The sequence below is a fragment of the Achroia grisella genome, unplaced genomic scaffold (genome assembly GCF_030625045.1).
Source record: "Achroia grisella isolate CSIRO2021 unplaced genomic scaffold, CSIRO_AGI_Agris_v1 utg856, whole genome shotgun sequence".
Lineage (NCBI taxonomy): Eukaryota > Metazoa > Arthropoda > Insecta > Lepidoptera > Pyralidae > Achroia > Achroia grisella.
Genome location: NW_026713045.1, coordinates 969892 through 986404, shown reverse-complemented (window position 1 = coordinate 986404; position 16513 = coordinate 969892). Strand labels below are relative to the sequence as shown.

At 34.2% G+C, this 16513-nt stretch overlaps 1 protein-coding gene across 3 annotated transcripts in view; it reads right to left on the bottom strand.

Annotated features, from left to right (window-relative positions):
• The window catches only part of LOC131852710 (protein muscleblind), a 175216-nt gene that overhangs the window by 87897 nt on the left and 70806 nt on the right, over positions 1-16513 (bottom strand). For all 3 annotated transcript variants that reach the window (XM_059203431.1, XM_059203430.1, XM_059203429.1), the window contains one exon: positions 6925-6969. The gene's annotated coding sequence lies outside the window, so the exon portion shown is untranslated. The remainder of the gene's footprint in view (positions 1-6924; positions 6970-16513) is intronic.

The following is a 16513-nucleotide window of genomic DNA, read 5'->3' as shown; positions in this document are numbered from 1 at the left end:
TGTAACAATTTTTTTTTAAATATAAATATGTTAAGCACTAAAATCAATAAAACTAGTCCAAGTGAAGAAAATCTGCTAACGGTGGTAATAGTACGTTAATAGTTCTCTTATGAGGAGGACCTTCCTCAGCAGTGGAACATTAACAGATAATTGCAGTATGGTACAGAATGTTACAGAGAAAAATATATATGAGGGTATACGTCTAAATATATTACAAAACTTTGTGTTACTGATATAATCAAATACTATATATTAATACCCGCAAGTACATCAAATATTTTGCAATTAGATAGGCTAAACACAAGGAAAAGAATTTAAAAAAAAAAAAGTGTATTATAACTGACGAGTTGCAATGACTCGCTTGAAATGACGATATGAACCTTTCATCGCGCGTCGCTACGAGCTTTCAAAAAGCTTTCAGTGGCCGATGGAGCTCGCTATGATTACGAGTTGCCGATCAACGATATACTACATTATGATTCCAAAAAGAAATACAAAGTATACATAAACACAGTATTGGAAAACAATATAGGAAAAGACATCGTATTAATTGCATAAACCTCGCAAATCATACGGGTTATTGTGGTGTACCACATGGGCGCAGTTTTGTTGCCAACCGCCCGCAGCGGAACATTTGGCGGAAACTGATCGACAACGTGGCTGAAAACTATGCATTTAAGTCGCAACTATCGATACGTGGTCGGAGTACCATGTGTGTTAATTGTTTATGTGCCACAAAAACCGCGCGACGAACGCCACTGCCAAATTTGTAAGCAAGTACTATGGTTTAATTAGATATTAAGGATTACTACAATGGGATAAGTTCGGTAGGAGAAACATGGCACAAGTCGGGCGGCGTAATTATTGTTACAGTTCAGTGGTCGCCGCCAATTTGAGCCGAGTGTGTAACGAAACGCGCCCGCGCTCGTCGCGCTCTCCGGACTTCGTTAATTGAGCGTTCGGCTAGCCGATTTCTTTATACGAAACTTAAACCGGTATTTAGAACTGTATGAACATAAATTCACTCATGTGTCCAATACAATGCTAACAAAGCATTGTTGTTCGTTTTAAAATAGAAAACGGTGAAATATTTAAAAATAAATCGATTAACACACACAGCGAACAATTGATTTCTTGAATTTATTAAACGAATAAAAAATTAGAGACGATTATAAAATATCGATGGATGATGTTTTTAACTGAATGATTAACTGTAGATATGTATTTATAGACTTTAAAATAAATTTTGATATATATGTATCTTTCCTAAGTCTCCCAGTGTCATACAATAGATAAAACTGTTTTTATTATCATCATCGCAATTTCAGTAATATTAAATATTACACACTATGTCCCTTATTCATTAATATCAATAAAACTTTATACGATCTGTCCCGGATACCGTCTTGCAAAACATCTCATACATATTGTATAGTGCACTCCTTTATAGTATTGTGATTAATCTTTCGTGTCCCAAACACCGTCGCGTCCGTATCCGTAAATGAGACTTCAAACAAGGTATTTTGTTGTGTCAGATTTTGAGTACATGTCACATGTAAGCTATTGCGAAATCATACTTCTGAATTATATCGAATGTGTATAGTAGTAGACTTTTTATCATGTTTAGTTACTACAAGTTTAGGCCAGATTTCAAATTGGATTAAATAGAATGACTTTTATTGTTATTAGCTTTATTTACGTGTCAGATATATAGGATAAATTCTAGTTTCTATTTCAACTGAAGTAATACTAAGCAACCTTTTCTAATCCTGTTACAACATTCGAGTAACTTTCAGTGTACTCGACGCGAGTGGATGTGTTCTGTCTAGTCTCTGGTGAAGGCGTAGGTACATACCGTATACGGTGTTAGAAGGGGAAGTGGTAAGGTCGCGTTACGCCGCGCCGTTTGAAAGTGAGATGTGGAGCGCCAGGAGAGCAACAAATTAAGTCTCCGCGGGGAGCAAGCCCGCCCACGCTGTGCCCTAACTGGTAGCCGTGCCCGTTCCCGCGCGCCACCAAGCGGGCGTTGAGAGGGCGCTTGCGATAACGTCTCGCCGAAGGGAAAACTTGAATATTTCCAGCGAATTACGTAACCGAATTCGCTGAATAAAAGTTCGTGTACGTGCCCTGCCAACTGGCAAAGTATTATTGAACTTCCCTTTACATTCTAATTAGGAGTTTAGAAGCGTTTAATCGTCGAATATATCGCCTTTGTGATCGTATTTTATATATGTTTATAGTGAAAACACAATCGTCTAACTTTATAGATATTGCGAATCACCATCGGGTTAATACTTCTCTGGAGGGCATTATTCATTTCATATATTATACAGTGCTTTTAGTTTAATGGAGACGAGTTTTATCATTGTAGTGCAAGAAGAATAAAATGAATGTAGCACGTCGCCATCGATATTAGGAATGTATTGCCCACAAAAGTAACCATATAAGTCAACTGGATATATTATTTATTTTATTGATCAATATACCATTTATACGTTACTGAAAAAAGATAGGTATATTTGACGGGGAAAATAAAACTCTTACCGCAACATAAACTTTATCACTTGAAGTCATAAATATTTTGTATCAATATCACTTCCCCGGCTCGAGACGCAATGTAGAGTACCTACCTATGATTTTAAACGAGAACTTTTAAGAGATAGGTTATAGGTTAGTGTTGAACATGTTCATTTTACGAGTAACGCTTAAAGGTTTTGATATAACAACAGTAAAAAATAATTTACGTACAACTATATAACTATGTCAACCTATTTTTGTACCATAGCTGAGACCTGTATCCTACCTATATGCTTAATTTTCACAATTATGATTATACAACGACATATTATTCAATTTCAATTATGATTCGGCAATATTCGCACTTATTATAATATATAAGGAGTGCAAATATTGCCAAATCATATTTGATACATACAACCATGGCTACCTTAATTTTCAGTATTGGACGTTCGCTGTAACAGGCAAATTATTCCTCTATAACCTCCTATAAATTACGGATCTCAATTTGCATACAAAGTCTGTATTTGAAATGACATTACAGAATTAACGAGGCGACGAAGCTTAAAAAACAAATGCAAAGTAATAAATACGCGATACAGTTAATGACAGACTTATAAAAGGGAGGAAGAAATCTGCCAATAGCAAAGTTTAAGCGGGGGTATAAAATTAAATGGGTAGAAGGCGTTTTTACAAGTTTATCGAGCGTTCCACATCGGGCAGACGTCTAATGGGCTCTCAGGCGCCGCGCACGCTGCCTGTCTGTCTGGCTGGCTAGTGACGTCTACTACACCAAGCCTCTACGCCCGCTATCCATACCCAAGTACTGACATTTAGACCTTACCAATTTCCGATCGATAACTGACGACGAATGCTACACTTCCTTCATATGGTACGGATATAGATTAAGTGATAATACATGGAATAGTTTAAAAAGAAGCAAGCGGAACGAGAATAAAGGTTGAAATGACCGCTACTTACACAGAACGACGCAGTTGGCCGGCCCTGGCCCCGCTTTTAATGCGGATTTATCGACTCAAATTAATCGTGTAAGTAGAGAGAGAAAGCTGCTCGAGGAAACTTGCGTGAAACGCGATAAAGGACCTCTATTCGTTCGAAAAGCCGTTCATTGTGATTAAACTAAATTGACTTTCGTCTGTTATGTATAGTTAGTTGATCTGAATTTATGCAGAATCAAAGTTTGGTGGCATCCAAGTCTTCTTTTCTTATTCTTATCTAACGCAATAATTTATAATATTTCATATGGGTACTTGAATTTTATTGTACATTAATTAAATCCAAGAAAAATATATCTTTGATAGTATTAGTGGTGGCTGAATTATTACTTTTAACTAGCCATTAGTTTAATAATAATGAAGATAGGTATTTATATACATATTATACTGTATTGTAAAATTGTAATAAGTACGGCTTGAAGGCCTGATCTAGCGCAAGAAAAGAATAGACGAAATTAGATTATATATACGGCGCGATTAAGTGGAGGTTTTCCAGACATTGACAGAGCAGTAATCATGATTTATTAACGATATATATATTGATAATGTCGGAATTCTATAGAAATAGTAGGCCATGTGAGGCGATCCAGTTCGAGTGTGATGTTGAGTACGACTAGATCTCCCGGAATGACATGTCAGGCCACAATCTCATTTGTGTTTCCCCACTAGAACGGGCGACACGTCGGAAATGAGATGCGATTAGCTTAGCTCACACAGTTGGTATATATTTTGCAGATACACTTGTTACATTATAAATAAAATAGCCCATACGTACATACAGTATCAATTCTATAATGTACAGTCGCGTGGACAATATGTACGATAATAACTTTTATTACTTTGTCGTATTTATAATGTTGACAATTCGAAAACTTTTTAAAAATTACGTACTCTAATGGGTGCGATACAATACAAGGTGTACAAAAGTGTTTACATGTTTCTCTACTGAGTGCTTCCCGTTACTTTTCAATCGTTCTCCTATTACCAGTTCTCATGAGAATTTTTATCTTTTCCTTCTACGTGAATTAAATATTTTTAAATTGGACAAAGAAAATTCTTGAAAATCTAATTGGCTCAATTTAAATACAAACATTGATTAAATATCAAAATTATATAATAAAATACGAAAATTTACGAAAGTAGATAATACAGAAAGATGTAAGTGCGAGTGACCAAAACAATTTTACATGCATGTGCTTACTAAGTATAGTACTAACAGCTATACCTCTACTTAGTGCTATTTTTACATGTAAAGCAAAGTTCAGTTCTGGCGGGTGCAAACAACCGATGAGTTGACTGGTGATGCTAAGCTGAGTATAAACAGAGTTTTTATATTATGTTTATTTTCAGTTAGCACTAACGATTCAAATAAATACCGAGCAACAATGCTACAATGATCAGATCGATAGATGGTAATTTAGAAAATATATGTGAAATGAGATAGCTTCTCCAAACTTTTGGAATAGAAAATTTTCAAGGAATAACGATGTGCCTCCTCCTCGCTGGCGGGTGTGGTTCCGAGCCGCTTACATGCCACCCATACTAGAACTGCATAATACATAGCGGAGAATGCACCGCAGTTTGATCCCTTTCTAGACAAGGTAAGTACGACTGCATCAGAGTGTAAAGTTCTCCTGATGTTACCTCCACTTTTGTACCAAGTGCGGACATGAACTGTAAGGGGCTTTACGGATTCAACGTAAATTGACAAAGTTTCGGAGATGACGTCTCTTTGTTTTCTTACAAAGGAATATTGATGAGATTCATTTATTTATCACTAATCATCGTTGTGTTTTAATATGAGAATAGGAAAGTTGGGTTTAGTTGTAAACACATAACTAGTTATAAAATAATAACGTGCCGAACAATCTTACCAATTGGAAGTTTTAGGCAATTAGTCAATGATATAATGACCATTACGGGCCTGACACAACAAAGATATTAGACTTATGCAACGTCAAAATTTTACGTGAATCTAAGTCTTTGTTAGAAACTCAATTTACAAAAGTAGTATTGCACGTTTGGTTTCTTGATATATACCAAAAACAGAAATTATAAACTAAATAAATAATAGTAGTTTAATATTTGTTATTGCGCAATGTGAAATGGAAAATCATTTCAATATCTTATAAAAATATCGAATGAGTTTATTGGTATATTTTAGGAGAAAGAGACCTGTGTGTAAGAGACAACAAAAATTTCATTTGATGGATGGATAATCCTGCCTAAATCAACATCAGTTATTATTCAGATAGGCTATTTAACTAATACATATGAAAAATCCTTGTGGAAAGTTCGACAATATTCTTAGAACAAGAAATCATATTCTATTTATAAAATGAAAACTTTTGACGTATTGAGATTGATATTATGTCAAAAAAGCTGTGGTAACTGAAAGTGATAAATAAATAATAAAGATTTATTTTTAATCTAAATATATGTATAATATTGGTAATATTAGCTCTTCGTCTGTATATGTACACGGAGAGCAATCTGACATTTATTAATGTGGATCTCGTCGGCAGATCCGGACAATGGTTCATGTTGCTCTAGAATTATTCGCGCTATGGTGAACCTGGCCTCGGATGCAGGTACGCAACCTTAGCTGAATAAATGACTACCTGCATAAGTAATTCAAAAGGTACGAATAAACAAAACAGCTACCAACACATCTTCTTTCATAAATATCTGAGCAGGCAACGGTTATAGTTACTTTCATGCAACTACAAGATCGTGTCCATATTCCGACAGTCGTAAGTTCTCCGTATAATTACTAAGGTTTAATTAAATTATATATTTATAGCATATGTCTGTTTTTTATAAGATAAATTGTAACCTATGTCCTTGTGATACAATATATTAATATCAAATTTATTTCATACCCCTTCAGTCGTTAGGTCGTGGAAAGGTAACAAAGATACTGACAAACATTGTGACAAACACAATTTGGCATTATGATATGAAGATATGATAAGAAGAAAACATTTGTATTACATTATTTACTATTTCATGATACATATATGTATATAGAGGTTTTAGTTAACAATGTATTTTTTTATGATATGCAGCAGGTGATGTTATATAAGTGCATGAAAACCATTCAATAGGTAATTGGTACAGTTATAAATATATTTTAGGAAAGTACGGCGAAATATTGAGTCATTTTTGCTGAGCAGCAAAACTTACGAAAGATAAGCGAGTGAGATCTTGGTATTTTGCCAAGTGTAATCATGAAAAATATGACACAGTGAAACAGCTAGATATTAAAAATACAAAATAAATTTACAACTAAAATAAAGTAAGAAGTATAGTTGATAGCGATTAAGAGGACTATTTCTGTAATTCTGCCTGTTATTGTGGTAATATAAAAATAATTTATAGCATTACTTACATTTGAAAGAGTTCCTTTACAATGATATATGACTCCGGGCAATATCTGAAACCAAAGCAATAACATATTATTTATTGTGTGCCAAGTGTAATGACAATTTAATAGACAAAAAAGTAAAAATATGTAATTACGTTACAGACAGAGTAGTTAACAGTGAATAATTGTATTCCGCGAGACAAATGTGAAGGTGATGGATATGTGAAGTAAACTCCGCCTTTGACTAAAAATCTTTAGTCTATAAAGCGGAGTTTACTTCGCATATCCATGAATGTGGTCGCCAAGGAACCTCTTATATCCTAATTTAAATTTTTTATATAATAACTATAATATTTTTTTATAAATACGTAGTAACCACAATCAGCCAGATCGAATCCTAAGCGATATCATTTAAGTTCACTCCGCACTCAGTGTTGCGAATATAAAACTAAACCAATTACAAGTTTTCCAATATGCCCGGCAAATTATACCAGTGTTAAACTCGCAATAGTTTCTTGCAGAATTCCCTTCAAATTCAGCGGACGTAATGTGACACGCGACGACGCATTCTCACTGATAATAAACTCGATTTGTAAAACCCTATACTTATCGTTGCTATGAACGTTAATTTTGCAGGTATGATGCAGCCAACTGCAGTCCACAAACGGTCGTGCCACGTCACAGCAGATTGCAGATCAGTCACATCGTAGCCGCTACAAAGTGCATGTAATTCTGATGCTGATGCTGATTGATGATACTGGTTTCACATTGCTTACGCACAAGTAGAATGTTATAAGACATAACAATTCCCAGAAGAGTCCAGGTAGTTTTTACTGTATAAACATAATATTCTTCTTACATAATTTTGCACAGTTAAACAAAAAGTTGCGCTTAAAAACTCCATTACTGGACGGCATTCGTTTCGCCGTGACACAATACGCGTTAACCGAGAAAATGAGAGCATAGCTAGTTACGGAAATAAAAGCCGTTATTATGAATTGCGTTGCGATGGCGGTACAGACGGTGGTACGTTGGCGCACGCAATGTTGCCAACTTTATTTGGGCGAGCACACTAGGCAGAACACCAAAAACCTACCAAGTTTCTTGATGTATCTTAACGAAACCACCAGAAAAATAATGGCATAATAAAAAAAAGAGTTTAATTTTATTTTGTTTCAATATTAATTTGTTTCACTCTTATTCTAGCTCCATTAAATAGAAATAAAAATGCAATAACAACTCTAAAGTCAGCCAGAAATATTTATCTAAAAAGTTGAGTGGTTTATAGGAATTATTGTTAAATTTGATTCCTATACTTTTGAAAAAGTACATATTACTAGTTTGTACTAAAGTTTCGTTTCAAAAGTTATATAAATGATTACGCGTTTATTATGTTTTATATGATTTGCAGATAATGGAACATTTGTAAAAATATTTACCAATATTTGCCTTATAAATATTACTGACCGCTGGAAAGAGATTTTACACATCAAAGGGGGGTCATATCCTCCAGATTTTGTGGTGAAACCACTAAGGTGGCAACACTGGACGTACGGCACACCGCCGGAGACGCGACGCGGGCGGACTCCCGAGCCAGGTAAACACTGTTATTTGCATTACACGCCCCGGCCCTTGGCTAGGATTTGTGACATCCGCCGGTAAGCTCCGTGAGCGCTCTCTCGCGGCAAACTCTAATTATTGTTGAATTCATTACAGAACAGCGACATGTGCAAGATTGGATTTTGTGAGAATAGTTACCATTTACAACCTTGAATTTATGTTAATTCGCATTATTTGTTCCATGTTGGGGGTTTGGAAATTTATGTCACCTAGCATCTATCTATACTAATAATACACACTTTACCGAGGTAGAGTTTGTAAAACTGCGTGGGTACCTGACTCAGGTTTACCTATTTCAGCCAACAAGTAGTTCACTTCCTAAGATGATTTTCAATTGAAGTGACATAATGCGGTGAAATTACAGGCTAAGAGGCAGTAGCGTTACATGATATCGTGATATCCGTAGTGAGCTATAGCTACCTGTAGTGTGGGTTACCACTTACGCCACCAGCTTGCTTCTCATTTCAATTACAAAAAAAAATTCTAATATTATAAATGTGAAAGCGTCTGGTTTTTACCTTTTCATGACTAAATGATTTTAATATAAAAATTTAACGTGAAGATAGATTGTATAATATATATAAAAGAACTGACATAGGTTATCTTTTATTTACAAATATGCATTTATAATAAATAATTGAGATTTATATTATTATTCTGTAGTAATGTAAGCTAACAATCTTTACTGGTTAGATTAGATAACTTTATAGCAATAATGCAAGTACTTAATCCGTAGTGCGTCTGACTTGCTAGTGATATTTTAATCGAGAGTAAAGACATAACTTTAAAAGGTCACTATCTGTGGAACATGTTTAGCTTGGAGCATGCATTAGAATTCGAATAATCATTTTCAGTTTACGGTTCGTTGTGGATTTTTTATATATTTTTTTTATCAATCTGCATTAAAATGTTCCGCGTCCAAACGTATTGGTAACAGACTCGCAAATTGTTGATGTCGATGTTTGTCGAATGCAAAGTTCTATACAGAGTAAGTATTGAGAACGCGATATAAGCAAAGCTTGGCAGGTGCAATGTACGTCAACATGTGTTAAAGTGTGACTTCAAGGTCCTTAAATACCTGTCCGAACCTTTGAAGCTCTGTCTGGCGCCGGGGTTAGAGAATGGCTGAAAATGGTAAGTAGCGCATTGCCGATGGCGAAATTCAACTATAAGCTAGTCTGTGAGACGACACAAAGAACTAACGAGTATAAGATATGCATTTGCAACAAGAATGAAAGTTTCAAAATAATAAATTACAAATATAAATGAATAGTCATCGTGTACAACAGTAAGTCATATTAAAATATAATGTCAGTTTAATAGAGCATTGTCTTTAACATTAATTATCGTTAACACTTAAGTTACGATCTATACTTATAATACCTAGTAATGAATTGTCGTAAGTTAAGTAATAATGAAAGCTATCAATTTTCAACTTTGGTAACTTATACAATTCGCTGAACAGTGTTAATTGTGAACTAAATCCAAGGATCAACACTTGGGTAATTGTAAAAACATCTATGCCACAAGGCCTCTCTCAGAGTTGTTTTTACCTTCATTATCCATTTGTAACAAAATTAGGTTGTTACAATGGATGGATGTTGTAAAAAGACTAGAATAAATATACTCCCATAGTACTTCTACTAAAATCTTGGACACTTATTTTGTTTTACCCTTTTTTCTCTGGTAATTCAAAATCCATTTTATCTTATAATCAATCGTCTGTGCCAGCTTCACCTAGGTGCTCATAACTCTGTGAGTTTGTGCAAATTACCATACCTAATATAAGATATATGTAACTCTGGAATAAAATGTAAACAAGATTACGTTTCTCATAACAAAATAGGCTCACCCTTTTTATAAAATTATTAAGATTTCGCAACTAGCACGTTTAAAATAACTAAAGTTTTACTTATATATGTATAATTTAAAAAAGTTTAAAGTGTCCTTAAAGGATTAAAATAAATTTTATTATAGGTTGGAGAAATTTTTATTACTTAAAGAGATAAACTTCCATAATATTGGAGGCGACGATCTCATTTAAGATAATTGTGTTAAGAAGTTATAGATTTTATTTATTAGCGTTAAAACGACCAATTTAAATATGTTCGCTGACGAAAATTTGTACTGCAAATACAAGTATATAACAATATTAAAAGAAGATGGGGCAACTAACTTTTGTATTTCCATAAAATCTTTAAAATAAGAATAAGCAAAGTTGTATGACAACTTCGAAACCCAATCTAAGTGCGAAGCACGTTGTACGTAAAACTCAATGAAAGTATGACTACGACAAAAGCACGTGCACACCCAAACCGCCTAAACTTCCCGAAGGATCTTGCGACAATATTTTTAGGGGTGCCTCTGAAAGGCAAGGTGTGTTCGTCTCCGGCCCAAGGGAATTCACAACGCTTTAAAGCTGGTAATTTGATGTGAGTCTTTCGAGATTTTTCCATCTTCCCGGATCGTTCGGGGAGCGGGCGGATTAGGCCACGCACGGCATGGGCGAGGGCGGCGACGCGCCAGATTAATGTCGCGAGCTTTGCGCCAAATTTAAAATGTCACGTTCCATTTTTCCAGCCAACAGACCCCGTCACCGACTTGAATGGTTACAGCTTCCGATTGTTACACATTCATTTATTTACTCGTATAATCGTTTGTAGATGAATCTATTTATCGAACAATTTCCTTTGGAACGTCTTGTAATTACACTTTTGTAGGAGACGACCATATTATTAAGTTCAAATTCATAAAATAAGTTAAGTAAGTAATCATTTAGGAGACATCATAAGAATAAGTGTGAATTTGTGTCCTTGAGACAAAGTGAGCGAGGATTCTCAAAAAGGTCAATGTTTTGTGTCTGCAGCACACGAATGAAACAATGTATCTATATATCTAAAGAGTAACCAACATGGAAACAGGGCGTAGGAAAAAGGCAAAGTCGTAAAACTGGCGCCCACCAATCGCCAAATAAGGCCGGCGCGGCACCGTCGAGCCGAACGACGTCGTCCTTGACTCCCGGCCAAATGACATAAGTTGGCCCATGGGCGCGGATTCTTGACTAATCGATAAACAAGACGAAATGGATGAACAGCCGAATCGCCGAATCGCCGCACCCACACTAAGCTATTAAATTGTCATCCAGTTTTGGTCATGATCCCATGAAACCTTGATTGTATACTTCGAAACGTCGATGATGGCGACTATCGCGAATATTTACATAGGTGGATGCACTTTTTGTTAATTACAACAACAAAAAATTGTAATAAAAATAGGTTTAGTAACAATGTTATAGAAATTGAGTTATAGCAATTTAACATGAAAATTAGTTACGTCTCCGAGTAGATAAATAATTCTACATCATATACACAGTAGGCGTATACATTATGCCAAAACTTTTCCAATTTTCATATTCCCCCAGAAGTCAGAGGTTCATAAAGAGCCTTAATTTTAATAATTTCACATTTATACTGTATGGAGTGCGTGTCCGTAACAGCCATAAAATGTGCGTGCCGTTGGAAATGGATGCGTATGGATAGAGTGTAAATTTTCAGCTTATTATCGTAGCCTTGAATTTTATTAGGTTAAATGGCATAGATTTGACAGTTCCACCAATTTAAGTTTTCAGTTAATATACTAAAAGTAAACGGTTCTATTTCCAAAATTGATAACGACAACAAATTAAGAAATAATTCCATGTATCACAATAAGAATATGGATGGAATAACTGAATGTTAATAAAACCTCGCATTGACAGGATTAGCATGCGACACCATGCAGAGTCAAGTTCATTGGCAAATGCCCACGTGCTTGTTCCGCCAGTGCAACAAGGTGACTGACTTCACCATGCAATTTTAATGACTTATAAGACTATATATATAAGTAAATAGTTCTGTATCTTCTATACCTAGCTTTTGGGACCGAAATTATTATAATTATAATTAATATTTCAATTTATACGTATCAATTTTCATAAATAAAATAAATATCTCACTCATACTAGATAGCAGAAATTCTATCGATAACTAAAAACATTTTTATTATTCTGAGACGCACGGCGAGTTTTTAAAATATTATAGATATAGAAATCATGTTTGTCAAACCATTATAGCCATACTCCTGAAAAGGGTTTTATACGAAACTATTTACAGGAATATATTTATTCTATTGTTATTCTAACATATTAGTTCGTCGAATAAAATGAAGGGAAGTATACAATATATTAGCTGGCACAAATATGGACGTTTATATTACAATTTGACTGTGACAATTTTTGGTAGGTAATCAACTATTCAGAGATCGATAAACGAACAAAGAGCATTAGTGACGCGATCGGTAAACGTCCACTTGGATGGTGGGCAAACACTAAGGCCTAATCCGCAGGCCGGCACTTAGAGTGCGCCACAAGCACCGCGCACTAATTGCATGCCAACTAAGCTGTGTAAGTTGCGAACGCATTGCAATTACCCTTTTTGTATAATCTGCGATTGTCAAATTACGAGACATTATCCTTTGTTTTAGCTGTAGATCCTGACAAATATAGCAAAGAACAATAGCATTAGCAATTTTTATTTATCTGCATCTATCACACATTGGTACTGACATCAATTATTATGTAATCAACTATTAAAACTAAGCCTGAATTAATTTATATCTCACCAATATTTACTATATTGGAGTCCTTTATACAAAAAAAGGCTGTAACACTTGTATTAGGTGTATTTTATATAGTGTTAAATGATATACAAATCCGTAATATTTATTAAAACTATTATTCAACGTTCAACTGTCGTTGCATAGCCATAGCCATATAGTATACATGATATTTTAGTTTAATTTGGAGCTCATGATTTTATTAGATATTTAAATGATACCATAGATTTTCTATTTTTGAAGGCAACTTCTATAAAGATATATATATATATATAATATTAATAATAATGCTGTCAAAGCATAGGGTTAGGTATATAAAGGCACAGCACAGGCAAGTCTAATTCTGATATTGGACAATTCGTGTTCGTATACGACTTAATGTAACTAATTCTGACACAGCGTACATTCACTTGCTGGCCTTGGAAAACTTTAAAACGGCGACAGAAAACCAGCAATATTTGCAAACTGTATGCTGTTAGCAACAACCTAAATGAATACTCAGAATGCTCATAATAATACTAGCTTTATGTCTGACATATTTAAAATATAATAGTAATGAATTAATTATTATATAATATTATATGTTAATTATATAGATTAAATTATACAATTGTATTTCTAGTATTAATAATTTAACAATGTCAGTTTAATATTAATATATCAATTTAAACATTAGCTTTTGAGATATTGTAATAAAAAAAAATAATAGCATAGGTATATAAATAAAAAATCGGATCAAATTACATCCATTAAAAATTTTTAAATTACTTATATTTCTTTGTTTTTCTGTACATTATTAATTTGTACAAAATAAAAGATTCATGTCAATAACGTATTGCTAATAAAGTAATGCATTTTTATTGGAATTCTAATATTATCCTAATATGCTTACTTGCATTGTAAGATTTAATATACAGTAAAATTTCACATACTGGAGATTTCCTTAAATGGTAACCAAACGTGGTAACAAAATATACGTGGTGAGTTACTACACATTTCAACGCAAAATGATATCTAACTTTGTGAATTGAATGATTAATTAACTATTCAATGTTCTTACACTACCCTTAACCACATTTAATTTAACAATGTTAAATTTAATATATAATAATAACTCTTCGAACTTACATATTAGGAACTATCATTAGTTCCTAATATGTAAGTTCGAAGAGTGATTGATATTTGAAAAGAAAACTTTTAGAGAATTATCTCTGACAAGACCTTTTGTTCTTCAGGGCGGTGTTTACTTAAAGGCAGCTATTCTCGTTGTTGTTGCTAAATATTTAGCATGCACTTTAAAGCAGAATGCCAACAGTTCATTAAAATAATGTAAATATTGCCTCAAGTCTCTCGCAGAATAAGGGGCAATTACTTGTTAGTATCGCTTTGATTCATAAATTGAGAACATTTCATTTATGAAACACAATATACATGTATTAGATTTTAGGATCATTAAAAAATAAAGATTATTAAGGGCACTGAAAGATATATAGTAAATGTACGTAAGTAGATTTACTATTTATGTAATTATAATGTCTGTGAATTCCATCTCTTGTAATTTACTATCGCATTATGGGCATCGATGCGTATCGTCTTTCTGTAAATATTTATTGATAGATTTACTTCTCGAACTGCTGAGCCCCTGCTACTTTATAGGACCAAATTACACGCTGAGTAATCGGGCGAGTCTGTTACTCGTTTCGGTCGATGATTTTGTTTTATGGGTGTGATTTTTTGTTTCAATTCGCATGTAACTGAATCACTTTTCAAGCTCCGTTTTGAGCTATATTTATTGATGACATACATACATGGATATTTTTAGAAAATTATTAAAATCAATGGTTATTAATTACATCCATCGATAGGTTATGTCGAATTATATTCAATATATCTATTAATCACGACGATTACAAACAAAGAGTTGATGGATCGTGCAAATGTCCTATTAGGGACGCCTACGTGTAAACGGAACAATCAGATTTGTCTAATGGAGTAGAGTGATTGCAATGGAAATTATTGGACTGGACCAATATTGCATTACGCCCGGCGTGGCCTTCAGGTCTGTAATAGCCAAAACTATGACTCATTGCGGTTATTGCAACATCGCTTTACTACTACGTCTTATAACCACTGTAAACAGACAGTGGTTCGTTCTTGGAATTAAACGTGTCTCAATTTTAAATAAATGTAATTATTTAGAATAAACATCCTTAGAACAATTTACTTTTCATTTAGTTGCAACGGCAATGAGAATTATAACACAATGAACGTGTTATTGAAAGTCAAATACGTGTTCATTAGGTAATATGCGAACCGAGTATTTAACGCAAATGATTGTTACATTAGATAAATTAAAGGCTGACAATGGCCAACGTTCAGTAGAAAGTGAATCGGGCTGTTGCGAGAATGGTCTCTACGATTGTATCTGTCTGGTTTATTATACTCTCCGTTACAATAAGGTGTTTTTTGAAATACCATAACCGTATTGATGTGTTATCTTTAAGTAAAAAAAGCCTTTCTTAATGGACTGATTGACAGATCTATCGTAAAGAATCTAAATGGCAGGAGAAATAATATTAAAATTTTGTACATGTGGTTTTTTATGACGACCTATACCGCATTTAAATGAATTTACTCAATTACAAGTACTTTATTTTCTAAATTTTAAGGGTTAAGGGATTGATATTTGGCACAAAAATGACTCCAATAATAAATAAAAGCACACAAACAAAACCGGACTTTTACACTTTGAACAAAGAGGTTACGTTTGCATTTTGCCTGTCTTTTAATTCAAAGACTTCTTTTATAGCTTTTGCCGCAACATGCAATAAATTAGCCCTTTACGGAAAAATGGACATCTGCTCCTCTGGAAAAAATGCCTCCTTGGAAGTAAAAGGACGAAATTTACGATCCGTGTAACCGTGGGTAGACGGACCTCGTCGACGAGTCGCATGCAAATGGCTCCATTGAAGCTGAGTGGAGTGGTTGGTCGGTAGGTTGTAGGCACCAGGGAGATTAAATCGAAACACCTTGCGAGCCTTGGCTAGCTTAACTGGACCGGCCCTCTTCTCTCCTGTAAGCGACGTGGTGCCAATATGTGATATCGACTTCTACGTTGTTTTAAAGCCAGTTATTACAATAAAACTTGCGCAATCATAGCAACCATGTTTCTAATATTGTCATTAGAAACGCGGAAAAAAACTAGGGTTTGTTTTTACTATCAGCTCCGTTAGACATTCATAAACGTTTATTATAATATTGACAAAGTCATTTCGTTATACTTTCATACTGATTTGGTTTGTTATACTGTAATAATAATAGTTTACATTACAGTACGAGA